The sequence below is a fragment of the Callithrix jacchus genome, chromosome 16 (assembly GCF_049354715.1).
Source record: "Callithrix jacchus isolate 240 chromosome 16, calJac240_pri, whole genome shotgun sequence".
NCBI lineage: Eukaryota > Metazoa > Chordata > Mammalia > Primates > Cebidae > Callithrix > Callithrix jacchus.
This window is the reverse complement of record NC_133517.1, coordinates 68,281,296-68,294,849: the sequence shown is the minus strand read 5'-3', so window position 1 is coordinate 68,294,849 and position 13,554 is coordinate 68,281,296. Positions and strand designations below refer to the sequence as shown.

General features: G+C 37.2%; 1 long non-coding RNA gene across 1 annotated transcript in view; it reads right to left on the bottom strand.

The window, feature by feature from the left end:
* LOC128929909 (uncharacterized) overlaps positions 1 to 11,691 on the bottom strand; it is a 52,424-nt gene extending 40,733 nt beyond the window's left edge. Inside the window, exons 1-2 of the long non-coding RNA XR_008477200.2 lie at positions 11,447 to 11,691; positions 5,783 to 5,859 (exon numbers count right to left, since the gene is read on the bottom strand). This is a non-coding gene — a long non-coding RNA (uncharacterized LOC128929909). The remainder of the gene's footprint in view (positions 1 to 5,782; positions 5,860 to 11,446) is intronic.
* Between the last annotated feature and the right edge of the window lie 1,863 nt (positions 11,692 to 13,554).

Here is a 13,554-nt window from a genome sequence, read left to right as displayed (position 1 = left end):
CATAACAATATTAACCCTAAATGTAAATGGACTAAATGCACCAATCAAAAGACACAGACTGGCAAATTGGATAAAAAACCAAAACCCATCAGTGTGCTGTATCCAGAAAACCCATCTCACATGCAAGGATACACAAAGGCTCAAAATTAAGGGATGGAGGAAGATTTACCAAGAAAATGGAGAGCAAAAGAAAGCAGGAGTTGCAATTCTCATCTCTGATAAAATAGACTTTAAAGCAACAAAGATCAAAAGAGACAAATAAGGTCATTACATAATGGTAAAAGTATCGATACAACAAGAAGAGCTAACAATCCGAAACATATATGGACCCAATACAGAAGCACCCAGATACATAAGGCAAGTTCTTAATGACTTACAAAGAGACTTAGACTCCCACACAATAATAGTGGGAGACTTTAACACTCCACTGTCAATATTAGACAGATCAACCAGACAGAAAATTAACAAGGATATCCAGGGCTTGAACTCAGACCTGGAACAAGCAAACCTGATAGACATCTACAGAACTCTCCACCCTAAATCCACAGAATATACATTCTTCTCAGCACCACATCACACCTACTCTAAAATTGACCACATAATTGGAAGTAAAGTACTCCTCAGCAAATGCAAAACAACTGAAATCATAACAAACAATCTCTCAGACCATAGTGCAATCAAGTTAAAACTCAGAATTCAGAAACCAACCCAGAACTGCACAGCTTCATGGAAACTGAACAACTGGCTCTTGAATGTTGACTGGATAAACAATGAAATGAAGGCAGAAATACAGAAATTCTTTGAAACCAATGAGAACGAATATGCAACATGCCAGAATCTCTGGGACACATTTAATGCAGTCTCTAGAGGAAAATATATAGCAATAAGTGCCCATATGAGGAGAATGGAGAGATCCAAAATTGACACCCTATCATCAAAATTGAAAGAGCTAGAGGAGCAAGATCAAAAAAACTCAAAACCTAGCAGGAGACAAGAAATAACTAAGATCAGAGCAGAACTGAAGGAGATAGAGACATGAAAACCCCTTCAAAAAAATCAATAAATCCAAGAGCTGGTTTTTTGAAAAGATCAACAAAATAGACAAACTACTATCCAGATTGATTAAAAAGAAAAGAGGGAATAACCAAATAGATGCAATAAAAAATGATAAAGGGGAAATCACCACAGATTCCACAGAAATTCAAACCATCATCAGAGAATATTACAAACAACTCTATGCACATAAACTAGTAAACCTGGAAGAAATGGATAAATTCCTGGACTCCTGTGTCCTCCCAAGCCTAAACCAGGAGGAGGCTGAAACTATGAATAGACCAATAACAAGGTCAGAAGTCGAGGCAGCAATTAAGAGCCTACCACACAAGAAAAGCCCAGGTCCAGATGGGTTCACAGCTGAATTCTACCAGACACACAAAGAGGAGCTGGTACCATTCCTTCTGAAACTATTCCAAATAATCCAAAAAGAGGGAATCCTTCCCAAATCATTTTATGAGACCAACATCATCCTGATACCAAAACCCGGCAGAAACCCAACAAGAAAAGAAAACTTCAGGCCAATATCCATGATGAACATAGATGCAAAAATCTTCAATAAAATATTGGCAAACCGATTGCAACCGCAAATCAAAAAACTTATTCATTAGGATCAAGTAGGATTCATCCCAGGGATGCAAAGCTGGTTCAACATACGCAAGGCTATAAACATAATTCACCACATAAACAGAACCAAAAACAAAAACCACATGATTATCTCAATTGACAAAGAGAAGTCATTTGACAAAATTCAACAGCCCTTTACGCTAAAAACCCTCAATAAACTCGGTATTGATGGAATGTGTCTCAAAGTAATAAAACCTGTTTACGACAAACCAAAAGCCAATATCATACTGAATGGGCAAAATCTGGAAGCATTACCTTTGAAATCCGGCACTAGACAAGGATGCCCTCTTTCACCACTCTTATTCAATATAGTACTGGAAGTTCTAGCCAGAGCAATCAGGAAAGAAAAAGAAATAAAGGGTATTCAAATAGGAAAGGTGGAAGCCAAATTGTCTCTATTTGCAGATGACATGATAGTATAACTAGAAAACCCCATCGCCTCAGCCCAAAAACTCCTGAAACTGATAAGCAACTTCAGCAAAGTCTCAGGATATGAAATCAATGTGCAAAAATCACAAGCATTCCTCTACACCAATAACAGACTTAAAGAAAGCCAAATCAAGAACGAACTGCCATTCACAATTGCTACAAAAAGAATAAAATACCTAGGAATACAACTCACAAGGAATGTAAGGGACCTCTTAAAGGAAAACGACAAACAACTGCTCAATGAAATAAGAGAGGACACAAACAGATGGAGAAACATTCCATGTTCATGGTTAGGAAGAATTAATATCGTGAAAATAGCTATACTGCCCAAAGTAATTTACGGAATGAATGCTATCCCCATCAAGCTACAATTGACTTTCTTCACAGAACTGTAAAAAAACACCATGAACTTCATATGGAACCAAAGGAGAGCCCGCATAGCCAAGTCAATTCTAAGCAAAAAGAACACAGCAGGGGGCATCACACTACTGGATTTCAAACTATACTACAAGGCTACAGTAATCAAAACACCATGGTACTGGTACCAAAACAGAGATATAGACCAATGGAACAAAACAGAGGCATTGGAGGCAACACAACATATCTACAACCATACAATCTTTGATAAACCTGACAAAAACAAGCAACGGGGAAAGGATTCCCTGTTCAACAAATGGTGCTGGGAAAACTGGCTAGCCATGTGCAGAAAACAGAAACTGGACCCCTTCCTGATACCTTACACTAAAATTAATTCCAGATGGATTAAAGACTTAAACATAAGACCTAACACCAGAAAAACCCTAGAAGAAAATCTAGGCAAAACCATTCAGGACATAGGAGTAGACAAGGACTTCATGAACAAAACACCAAAAGCATTGGCAACAAAAGCCAAAATAGACAAATTGGATCTAATGAAACTCCACAGCTTGTGCAGGGCAAAAGAAACAGTCACTAGAGTGAACTGGCAACCAACAGAATGGGAAAATTTTTTTGCAGTTTACCCATCTGACAAAGGGCTGATATCCAGAATTTACAAAGAACTCAAACAGATTTACAGGAAAGAAACAAACAAGCCCATTCAAGAATGGGCTAAGGAGATGAACAGACACTTTACAAAAGAAGACATATATGAGGCCAACAATCATATGAAAAAATGCTCATTGTCACTGGTCATTAGAGAGATGCATATCAACACCACATTGAGATACCATCTCATGCCAGTTAGAATGGCGATCATTAAAAAATCTGGAGACAACAGATGCTGGAGAGGATGTGGAGAAAAAGGAACACTTTTACACTGTTGGTGGGAGTGTAAATTAGTTCAACCATTGTGGAAGACAGTGTGGCGATTCCTCAAGGCCTTAGAAATAGAAATTCCATTTGACCCAGCAATCACATTGCTGGGTGTATATGCAAAGGACTCTAAATCGTTCTACTATAAGGACACATGCACACGAATGTTCACTGCAGCACTGTTTACAATAGCAAAGACCTGGAACCAACCCAAATGCCCATTGATGATAAACTGGATTGGGAAAATATGGCACATATACACCATGGAATATTATGCAGCAATCAGAAATGATGAGTTCATGTTGTTTGTAGGGACATGGATGAATCTGGAGAACATCATTCTCAGCAAACTGACACAAGTACAGAAAATGAAATACCGCATATTCTCATTCACAGGCGGGTGATGAAAAATGAGAACACATGGACACAGGGAGGGGAGTACTACACACTGGGGTCTATTGGGGGGAAAAGGGGAGGGCCAGCGGGGGGTGGGGGAGCTGGGGAGGGATAGCCTGGGGAGAAATGCCAAATGTGGGTGAAGGGGAGAAAGGAAGCAAAACACACTGCCATGTGTGTACCTATGCAACTGTCTTGCATGTTCTGCACATGTACCCCAAAACCTAAAATGCAATAAATAAATAAATAAATAAGATAGATAGATAAAAAATTCTGGGAGTCTAAATTGGTATTTAAAGGAAATATTTTTTTTCTTTTATATTCAGATGCATCATCTCCAACTTCATAAGCATCCTCTTTCTAAAAAGCATTTTGTGTATTAATCCAGAAATGTTTTTAACCAATGGAATTATAATACAAACACTGTTCTGGTCTTTTTGTTTTTGTTTAAATAACTTTAGCAGTATTTGTTTTTTAAAGGTTAGTTAGAACTCAACAATGAAACTGCCTTGCTCTAGTACATCTTTGCTCCTGTGTACACCTTTAATCATCTTGCTTTCTTGATCATGGGTCTCTTCAATTTATTTACTTACTGGGGATAGTTTTAGTAATTCACTCTAGATTTATAAATGTGTTATGGAGTCTCATGAAGTATATTCTTATAATAATTTTAATGTTGTCATTCTTAATATTGCGTAGTTTTCATCTATCTCTTTGTCATCTATCAGATCGAGAAGTTAAACAGAACAATGCATCTATTTTGGTAATCATTTTTGAAGAACTCGCTTTCTTTAATCCTTCGTAACCTTTTACCTTGTTTTTATTGAAACATATTTTATTCTATATTGGGACATTGCAAATATAGCTTGTTCCTTTTTATAACTATATCAGCATTTACTTTAGAGGTGTGATATAATCTATTTAACTAGCCTTCTATTATTAGCTATGGAGCAAAATGGAAAGTCGTTTATCAAATCTGTTTTCTTAATTTCCTTGTAAGTACACCCATGTGACTGATATCTGACCAATAGAATGTAGGTGAAATGTACATGAGCCTCTTCCTGCACTTGGTGACTAACATGTGCAACTACATTCTTTTTCTCTCCTTTAGAAACCTTAGAAGTCCAATAATAATAATGGCTGCTAGTACACAATGGAATAAGGCCACATCCTTAAATTATTATTTGGAAGGGTGTCCCTGACAAATGAGAACATATAGACCTTACTGAGAAATAAACTTTGATTGTAATAAGTTTCATTAATAAGTTTCTAATGTTTCATTATAATTTATGGGTTGATTTAGTACTTTAATTAAGACAGGATCCTCATAACCAATATACAAACAGAATGAAAGGTACATTATTTTATACATAATCAAATTCAAATACATTTAACTCATAGAATCAATTCCTGTAGTTGCCCTGCTTGATCAAACTGTATTTAGTTTTTAAGGTAATGCAAATCTTCCTTCCTAAGAAGCTATATCGATTTACAGTTTTATGAACAGAATATCCAACAATTCTTACTGTATTAGTCCATGCTCACACTGCTATGAAGAAATACCAGAGACTGGGTAATTTATGAAGAAAAGAGGTTTAACTGACTCACAATTCCCCATCACTGGGGAGGCTTCAAAAGCTTAAAATCATGGTGAAAGGCACCTCTTCACAAGGCAGCAGGAGAGAGAATGAGTGCTAGCAGACGAAATGCCAGATGCTATAAAACTATCAGACTCATGAGAACTCACTATCATGAGAACAGCATGGGAAGAAATTATAACAATGATTCAATAACCTCCCACTAGGTCCCTTCCATAACATGTGGGGATAATGGAGATTACAATTCAAGATGAGATTTTGGTGGGTAGACACAAAATGGTAGACACAACAAAACCATATCATTCCTCTTACGGTCCCTCCCAAACCTCATGTCCTCACATATCAAAGCACAATCATGCCTTCCCAGCAATCCCTCAGAGTCTTACCTGGTTCCAGCAATAACCCAAAAGTCCACAGTTCAAAGTCTTATCTGAAACAAGGCAAGTTTCTTCCACCTATGACCCTGTAAAATCAAAAGTAACTTCAGTTACACTTGGACATTATGGGAATTACAATTCAAGATGAGATTTGGGTGGAGACACAGAGCCTAACCATATTACTAACCAATGTGGTACACTGTTAAATTATTTGATCTTTGCCAATCTGGTCATAAAAAGTGGGAGCTAACAGTTGTTAGGTGAAGCTGAGTAGCTTTTAAGACTCATAACTTTCAGACTTTTATTGTAAAAGTGATCTATTTATAAAGTCCCGTTTCAAGTGACTAACAACTGTCTCTCTATTCATGAACTAGAATGAAACATTTAAATTTGTTACAGCATCATAACCCTCCCAAATATTTGTTAGGATTAGATTCTCTCTTTTCCCATTCTGCTGCATGTTGTTATTTATTCTCATTTTTCCACCCAGTCCCAAGTTAAAAAAAAAATCAACTTATATTTTATTGGGCACACATTAAACTTATAGATTATTACATTAATGTATTAATAGAGAACTGACAGCTTTGTATCACTGAGTCTGCTTGAAGAAAAGTTTGTGTAAATTGTTTTCAATACATCAGCTCCCTTACTAATTTCTCTGCTTCTATTTTTAAAAGGTATTTTTATTTTTTTCTAAGTCTACCATTATTTCATATACAAATAATGACAATTCCATCTTTTTTTCCAGTCTTTAAATGATTTCTTCTTCTTGACAAGTGTCATTTACTATGACTCTCTGGAACAAAGCTAAATAATAGTGAACTAGTAGTCAACTTTGCTATTTTGCTAACTTTAATAGGTGATGTCCCTATTCTGCTTGGTTTAAATGATACTACATCTAGAAAGTATTCTTTAGGGCTAGTCATCTGGAGGGGAGCATTCCTAAAGCTCAAAGTTAATGTTTTCTTTTTCGTTTTTTGTCTTGTTCTCACTTTTGCTTCCTTTTGATAGTTTTTGGGGAAAGAAAATATGTAAACATACATTTACTCTTCATACTTCTTGAAGTCCGAGCCCTTTCATAAACCTATGTGAAGTATTTTATAGTTCCTGTCAACTTTTACAAGAAATAATTAGATGGATAGCTCACAGATTGTTTTATGATCCCCAACAGGAAGCACATTCGTGTTTAAAGCTGAACTCACTCACATAATTATATTTATGTCAACTGCAAGCAGAGAGTTTTTTAATTATTATTATTGATGACTTCTACAGAGGATTTCCTGAGAAATCCACATATGTTCTAAATCAATTGCATTGTCTTCAGTTAGTCTCAAAATACCATGACCAAACTCAAATCAGGGAGCCTAGGTAGAGGCTGGCTTCATGGCTAATTAATCTTTTTCAGAGGAAGTAAAGTAACTTAAACAGTGACAAGAGTGAGAAGTGGTACTATGGCAGCAGAAGCCTTGGGCCCACCCCTTTTTCCCAATGAAGAAAGCAAAGGAGATAGAACACAGACCCCATGAACTTTCTGCCTCTCAGTGGGAAGGGAAGTGGAGGCATTTAGTCCCTTTTACAAAAGATACCATGGTCATGACCTCTACTTGCCTGAGAAAAGAAGCACAGAGGCCTGGGTGGAACATGGGCTGTGTGAATCTTAAGGGTTGCTGTGATAGAAGGCCTAAACACCAGGAACTTGCAAGTGCCAGTAACTCTAGGCCCTGTGCTAGAGGAGCTGTGGTGAGTTTAAAGATAACAAAACATGATTTCTTTCTTATTGCCTTGCCAATTCAGTTGGTGGAAAAAAAAAAAAAAGATAGTTGATTGAAGCCAAAGAGTTTCTGTTCAGCATTTTCTAAGAGGCCCTGGGCTAGTTACAAGGGTATAAACTTGAATAAAACACAAGTATATGAGCCTCAGCTGGACACAGATTAAGACAGGTCTTTATAGAATCCAGAAAAAGATGTGGAGATGATCACAGATTGACAAGACAGTGTTACAAGTACTTGGATTGCAATAAAGAAGAAATGGTGTGAAAACAGACAAGGCCAGGCAACCTAGTTTGTATAGAGCAACTAAATGGTTTGCAAAAAGAAGTGACACAGGAGGGGTCTTGATGGATGTCTAAGAGTTAGACAGGAAAAGGAAGGTCAACAGGACTTACTTTCTAGATAGAGGAAACATCTATGTGAACATGAACAAAGTAATAAAAGGTAACACTTTGTATAACATGCCAGCCACTCTATTTAGCATTTTAACATATATAAATTCATTTAATCCACACAACAGCTCGGCTGCAGAGTAGCTTGAGATCAACTCCAAAAATTGGATCATGTTACTTTGTGAAATGAGAATGGAAAGATGCAGAACATGAGGCAAAGTGGGAGATAAGATTTAGATCATGGAAACGTAACCAAATTTTTGGGCTCACACTCATGATTGTATAACAAACAATACTGAAAGTATTCATTGAGGGCAAAAGGAACACTGAAGTATACTGATGTTTACTTATGAAGTTTCTTATTTTTGAAATGGGGAAGATAATCATCTTTCCTCTGTCTACTTCACAAGATTATTTTGAGAACCAAAAACAAACCTATCAGCATTAAAGGGCTACATAAACTGTAAGGGTCTTATACAAAGGTTAATTCTTAGGATTTGTAAAGAATGAAGAAAAGAGGAATGTATTTTCCTCCCATTTTCCTAGGTGATACAATAGCAAGTCGTTTGCAGAAAGAACTACAAGGTCTCAATAACTCAAGAAGTTACTCTTAACCCCCAAATTTTTGTTGTAGCCAGACTTGGTCTTTATAGAGAGAAAAAAAAGTCTTGGCTCTATTCAAGATTTCAGGATCTTTCTCTTTTCAAATAATTCAAAGAGCATACATAGTTCAACCTGATTTTTTTCTTTTAAATGGAAATGCAGGCCAGGCAAGCAATAAACTCCTTTCACCTTTGGACATTAAAAAACACACAGAGGGTCTTCCAGCAAGCATTTATAAAGCTTCCAGGCATAACTCTGTTAATCAGCTAACAAAGTGGATTATCATTACTCATATTGGTTTTGCATTGTATAGCTCATGAAATTCTTCTCCAGGTATTGTTCTCCAGTCAATAGTTGAACTAACTTACATTGAGGGCCTACAATATGTGAGGTGTTTTACATAAATTACCTACAATCTATGCAAGAGCCCTGTCGACAAGCCCACTTTAACAAGGTCACATCACCAGAAATGATGTGGATTTTGCTGTTAGACATCGCTTTGAATTTTACAGTGGGATTCAAAGCCATGCTTGTCTAGTTGCAAAATCTATTTTCTTTCTATCAAACCAAGATAGGAATTCATGTAACCAGTAAGTGTATTCTCTCTCTGCTATTTTCTACGTAGAGTTTTGGATAACATTACCCAGTGTCCTTGTCTCAATTTTCTTATGTCTACAGTAAGGTGATTAGATGTAATTATCTTTCATATTGCTTCTCCCTCAGACAGTCTATGAACACTTGATTCAAATTATGTACGTCAGTGCTGAAGAAATACAACCCCACTCCTATCCTTGTTACCCATCCCCCCAGCCAGCCAAACAGCTGAATCAAGTCTGGCAACCATAAGGTGACAAATGTCACATTGGGGTCTCCCCAAAACCCAATATGTAAACCTCAGCTAAGATTTTCCATATGTCCTTACCCATAAGGGATATGAGGAAAACAAACACAATCTAAGAAAAACTTCAGCACGTTAACTCTAAGCCTGATTGGGAAACATACAGAGTTTTTAGATTCTTTTCAAATGAAACTCAGTGGCTAATAGCCAGAAAAATAAAATGTTAAGCAGACATAAGATGGAGAAGACAGATCTGGAAAACTCTGGGGTAAAAACATGTTTAAAATAAAAGATGGATACAGTATCCAAGGAAAAGTTGAGACACATGTATAAACTCTTCTGCACAAATAGACATCTCATATAGAAACCTTTCTTAAATGCTGTAGTTTTTCAACACACCCTTTTCTGAAAACTTCAGAAGGCTAGATTGTCACAGTGAAAATGCAACTTCAGTAAATTCTAACAAATAAGGATGTATTGACCTGGAACTCACTCCTCTCAGGGGCATTTCTATCCAGAGGAAATGCTTTCAGCACGAAGATTCCGGATGCACTAAAATGTAGTAAGATCCAGGATCACTGTTCTCAGAAAAGGAAGCCCTTGGAGCATGGCTTGTGGTTCCAAGGCTGCTCAGAAATACCATTTGTTTCCCTCCTATCTGCTAGCCATATTCTCCCTTAAGTCAAATGATATAAAGAGGTCTTCTGCCTAATTACTCAATTAGGACCATAAAGAGGGAGAGAATATACATTTTAATATATTCCGAGGGTGAAATAACTCTTGATGCTTAATTATCCTACCTCTCATAGAGTGTGGATCTTTTGACATACTTTAATTGAAGATAGAAGTTAGAGGACAATTTGGGACCTAAAGTTTTAAAGGTATGACCATGGCCTAGAGGAAGGGCCACACTGATTGAGCACCTACAATGTGTAAGGCATCCTATATTATGTTTTCTTAAATCATTACACAAGTTTACTTGTTAAGTACTGTGTTGTGTTTTATACATAAAGAAGCAACGGCTCAAAGAGCTTGATGTGAGTAGTCCAAATCTACACATACGTGGGCAAAATTAGAACTGCTAGCTGTTCCTTGAATTGGTCCTTCTCTCTCATGCCCTCATAATCTTTGTAAGTGTTTTTACCTTTGTTGGAAAAGCCTTTCCTGGATTCCTCTACTGTCCCTTTTAATCCATCTGCTGAATCTTCCATGACTTCCTCAGAGAGGGTTAGACCCTTTGTCTGCTATGCTTCCACTTCCGGAATTAATAAGATATTTTCCAAAAGTACATTATAACATATAGGGTTTATTTTTGGCTCATTGCCCAGTCACAACTAAGTCGTCCTCTGACAGCAGGATTGTATTTTTTTTAATTATCATAGCTCTGGCACCAAGCATTAAGTAAGCACCCATTATAACTTTGCGGCAGGTAGGAAGAGATGTCAGGAGGAGGAAAGAGGAAAGGGAAAAAGATTGGGAGGGCAACAAGAAGGCTAATGAGGGAAAGTCTGGAAAAGAAAGAAGAAAGGACAAAAGAAAAAAAAAGAAGCAAAACAGGATGGAAGAAGCAGAGGGTAAGTGATATGGTTTGGCTCTGTGTTTCACCCAAATCCCATCTAAATTTGTAATTCCCACATGTCAAGGGAAGGACCTGTAATTCTGTTATGTGGAGGGAGGGAGATGATTGGATTAAGGGGGAAGTTTCTCCCATGCTGTTCTCATAATAATTAGTGAGTTCTCACGAGGTCTGATGGTTTTTTAAGGGGTTCTTGCCCCCTTGCTTGTTATTCTGTCTCCTGCAGCTTTGTGAAGAAGGTGCTCGCTTCCCCTTCACCTTCTGCCATGAGTGTAAGTTTCCTGAGGCCTCCCTAACCACGTGGAACTGTGAGTCAGCTAAACCTCTGTTCTTTATGAATTACCCAGCCTCAGAGAATTTCTTTATAGCAGTTTGAAAACAAACTAATACAGAAAGAGAGGATAGAAGGAAATAAATTAATGCTACTTCTCTATTAAAATATTACAAGTTACTCCAAAATTTAGTATCTAAAATAATAAACATTTATTTTCTCACAATCTATGATTCAGGGATTCAGAAGGTGACTTGTAGTTCTGGCTCAGCTTTCTCAAGGGCTTGCAGTCCAAATATCAGGTGGAGATGTAGTCATTTGAAGGCTTGGCTGTGGCTGGAGGACCCACCTGCAGGATGCCTGATTCACATGGCTACCAAGTAGGTGACAGTTACCAGCAAGAGACCTCAGTTCTTCATTGTAAGGACCTCCCAACAGAGCCACTTAAGAGTCCTCATTATATGCCTGTTGGTTTCTCCACAAAGCAAGTAATCAGACAAAAGAGAACAAGGAGAAAGCCACAATGTCTTTTATGACCTAGGCTGCAAGTCATGCACCATCCTTTCTGTCATATCCTATTGGTTATTCAAGTCAACCTTATTCCTTGAAGGACAATTTACACATAGGCAGGTGACAGAGACCACTGGAGGCCATCTTGGAGATATAGTTAATTTAAATGTTGACCTACATATGTGGTTAATTTAAAGACACTGCTTGCGATTGCCCCAGAATGTTACAATGCCAATACAATCACATCATTTTCTTTCTTCTCAAAAATATCAGGAGTGCAGATATAGAAGGGGGCCATGCTGCTCATCATTTTTGGAGGTAAGCATAATCTAAATGATAAAGAAATAGATAACTGAATGCTAAGCCTGTTGAAATACTTCAAGCAAACTCAGGTTTGTTTATTTGGTTAATTCTCAGACTGCCTTTATGGATAAAAAATATTGCCGTGCCACTACAAAAACCGTATGGTAAAAAAGAAATATGTACATTATTTGGAGCTTACAGTGTTCAAATTGACTCTTGATTTAATGACTTATTGACTGAATTACCTGGCTAAAATTTTTAAGCTCACTTAGCCTCAGTTCTTTCTCTATAAAATGGGTCTAATACTGCCAATAGGATAGTTCTGAGAATGTGCATCATAGCAACCATAAAATATCTTGGATAATCCTTGAAGCATAAGAGGTGTGATTTTTTTCACCCTTTTTCTTATTTCAGATAAAAAATGAGAAAAAATCATGCAGATAATTAGAGGTCTTTTCAACCACAAAACAAACATCTAGATATTTGAGAATATCTGCATGTTTAAAATAATATAAAACAGAGCATTCAGAGTAACTCCATCTGTCCACTCTTAGTTTAGGTGATTTTGGAATTTAGTGAAGGCAATCCATTTTTGTAATGCCAAAGGAGAAAGGACAGGAATAATATTAAAAGTGAATGGCCAAGACAGCCTTGAAGTTTAGAGTTGCAGAGGCCTTCATGATTATAGCATGATGCTTCTTAATGCTGCCTGCTCACATTGGTACCACCTGGAGAACTGTTAAAATTTCTGTTCCAGGAATTATCACTGGGTTTTCCTGGGTTGGTTTTTCAGGGCTCCCTGGATGATTTTAATGGTCAGCTAGCTGGAGAAGCACAGATCTAGCACAACCCTCTCAGACAGCAAGCAACATAAAGATATGAAGGCTAGCTATTACAAACTCTTTCCAAAGCCCCTGAAATGGCTCACCCAAATCTTATTTTGAATCGTAACTCCCACAATTCCCATGTGTATGGGAGGAACCCGGTGGGAGGAGATTGAATTATGGGAGTGGGTCTTTCCTGCGCTACGCTTGTGATAGTAAATAGGTCTCATGAAATCTGACAGTCTTGAAATGGGAATTTCCCTGCAAAAGCTGTCTTTTGCCTGCTGCCATCCACAAAAGATGTGACTTGCTCCTCATGCCTTCTGCCATGATTGTGAGGCCTCACTAACCATGTGGAGCTGTAAATCCAGTAAACCTCTTTCTTTTGTAAATTACCCAGTCTTGGGCATATCTTTATCAGCAGAATGAAAACAGACTAACACAGCCACACTCATATTTCATTACTTTTTAGTTCAATTTATTTGATCAACAATAATTGAAGTTATATTAGAAATAAATGCTAATGAATATTCCCTGGGATTTATTACCATTGCATAGTTTACTAAACAATGTTCAATTGCATTAATTCCCTTGATCTTTAAAAATAACTTCATAAGATAAATTGAAGTGAATATTAATTAACTCTGCCTCATAAATGAACAACTTGAAGCTGAAGAAAGCAGAGTAAACATTGC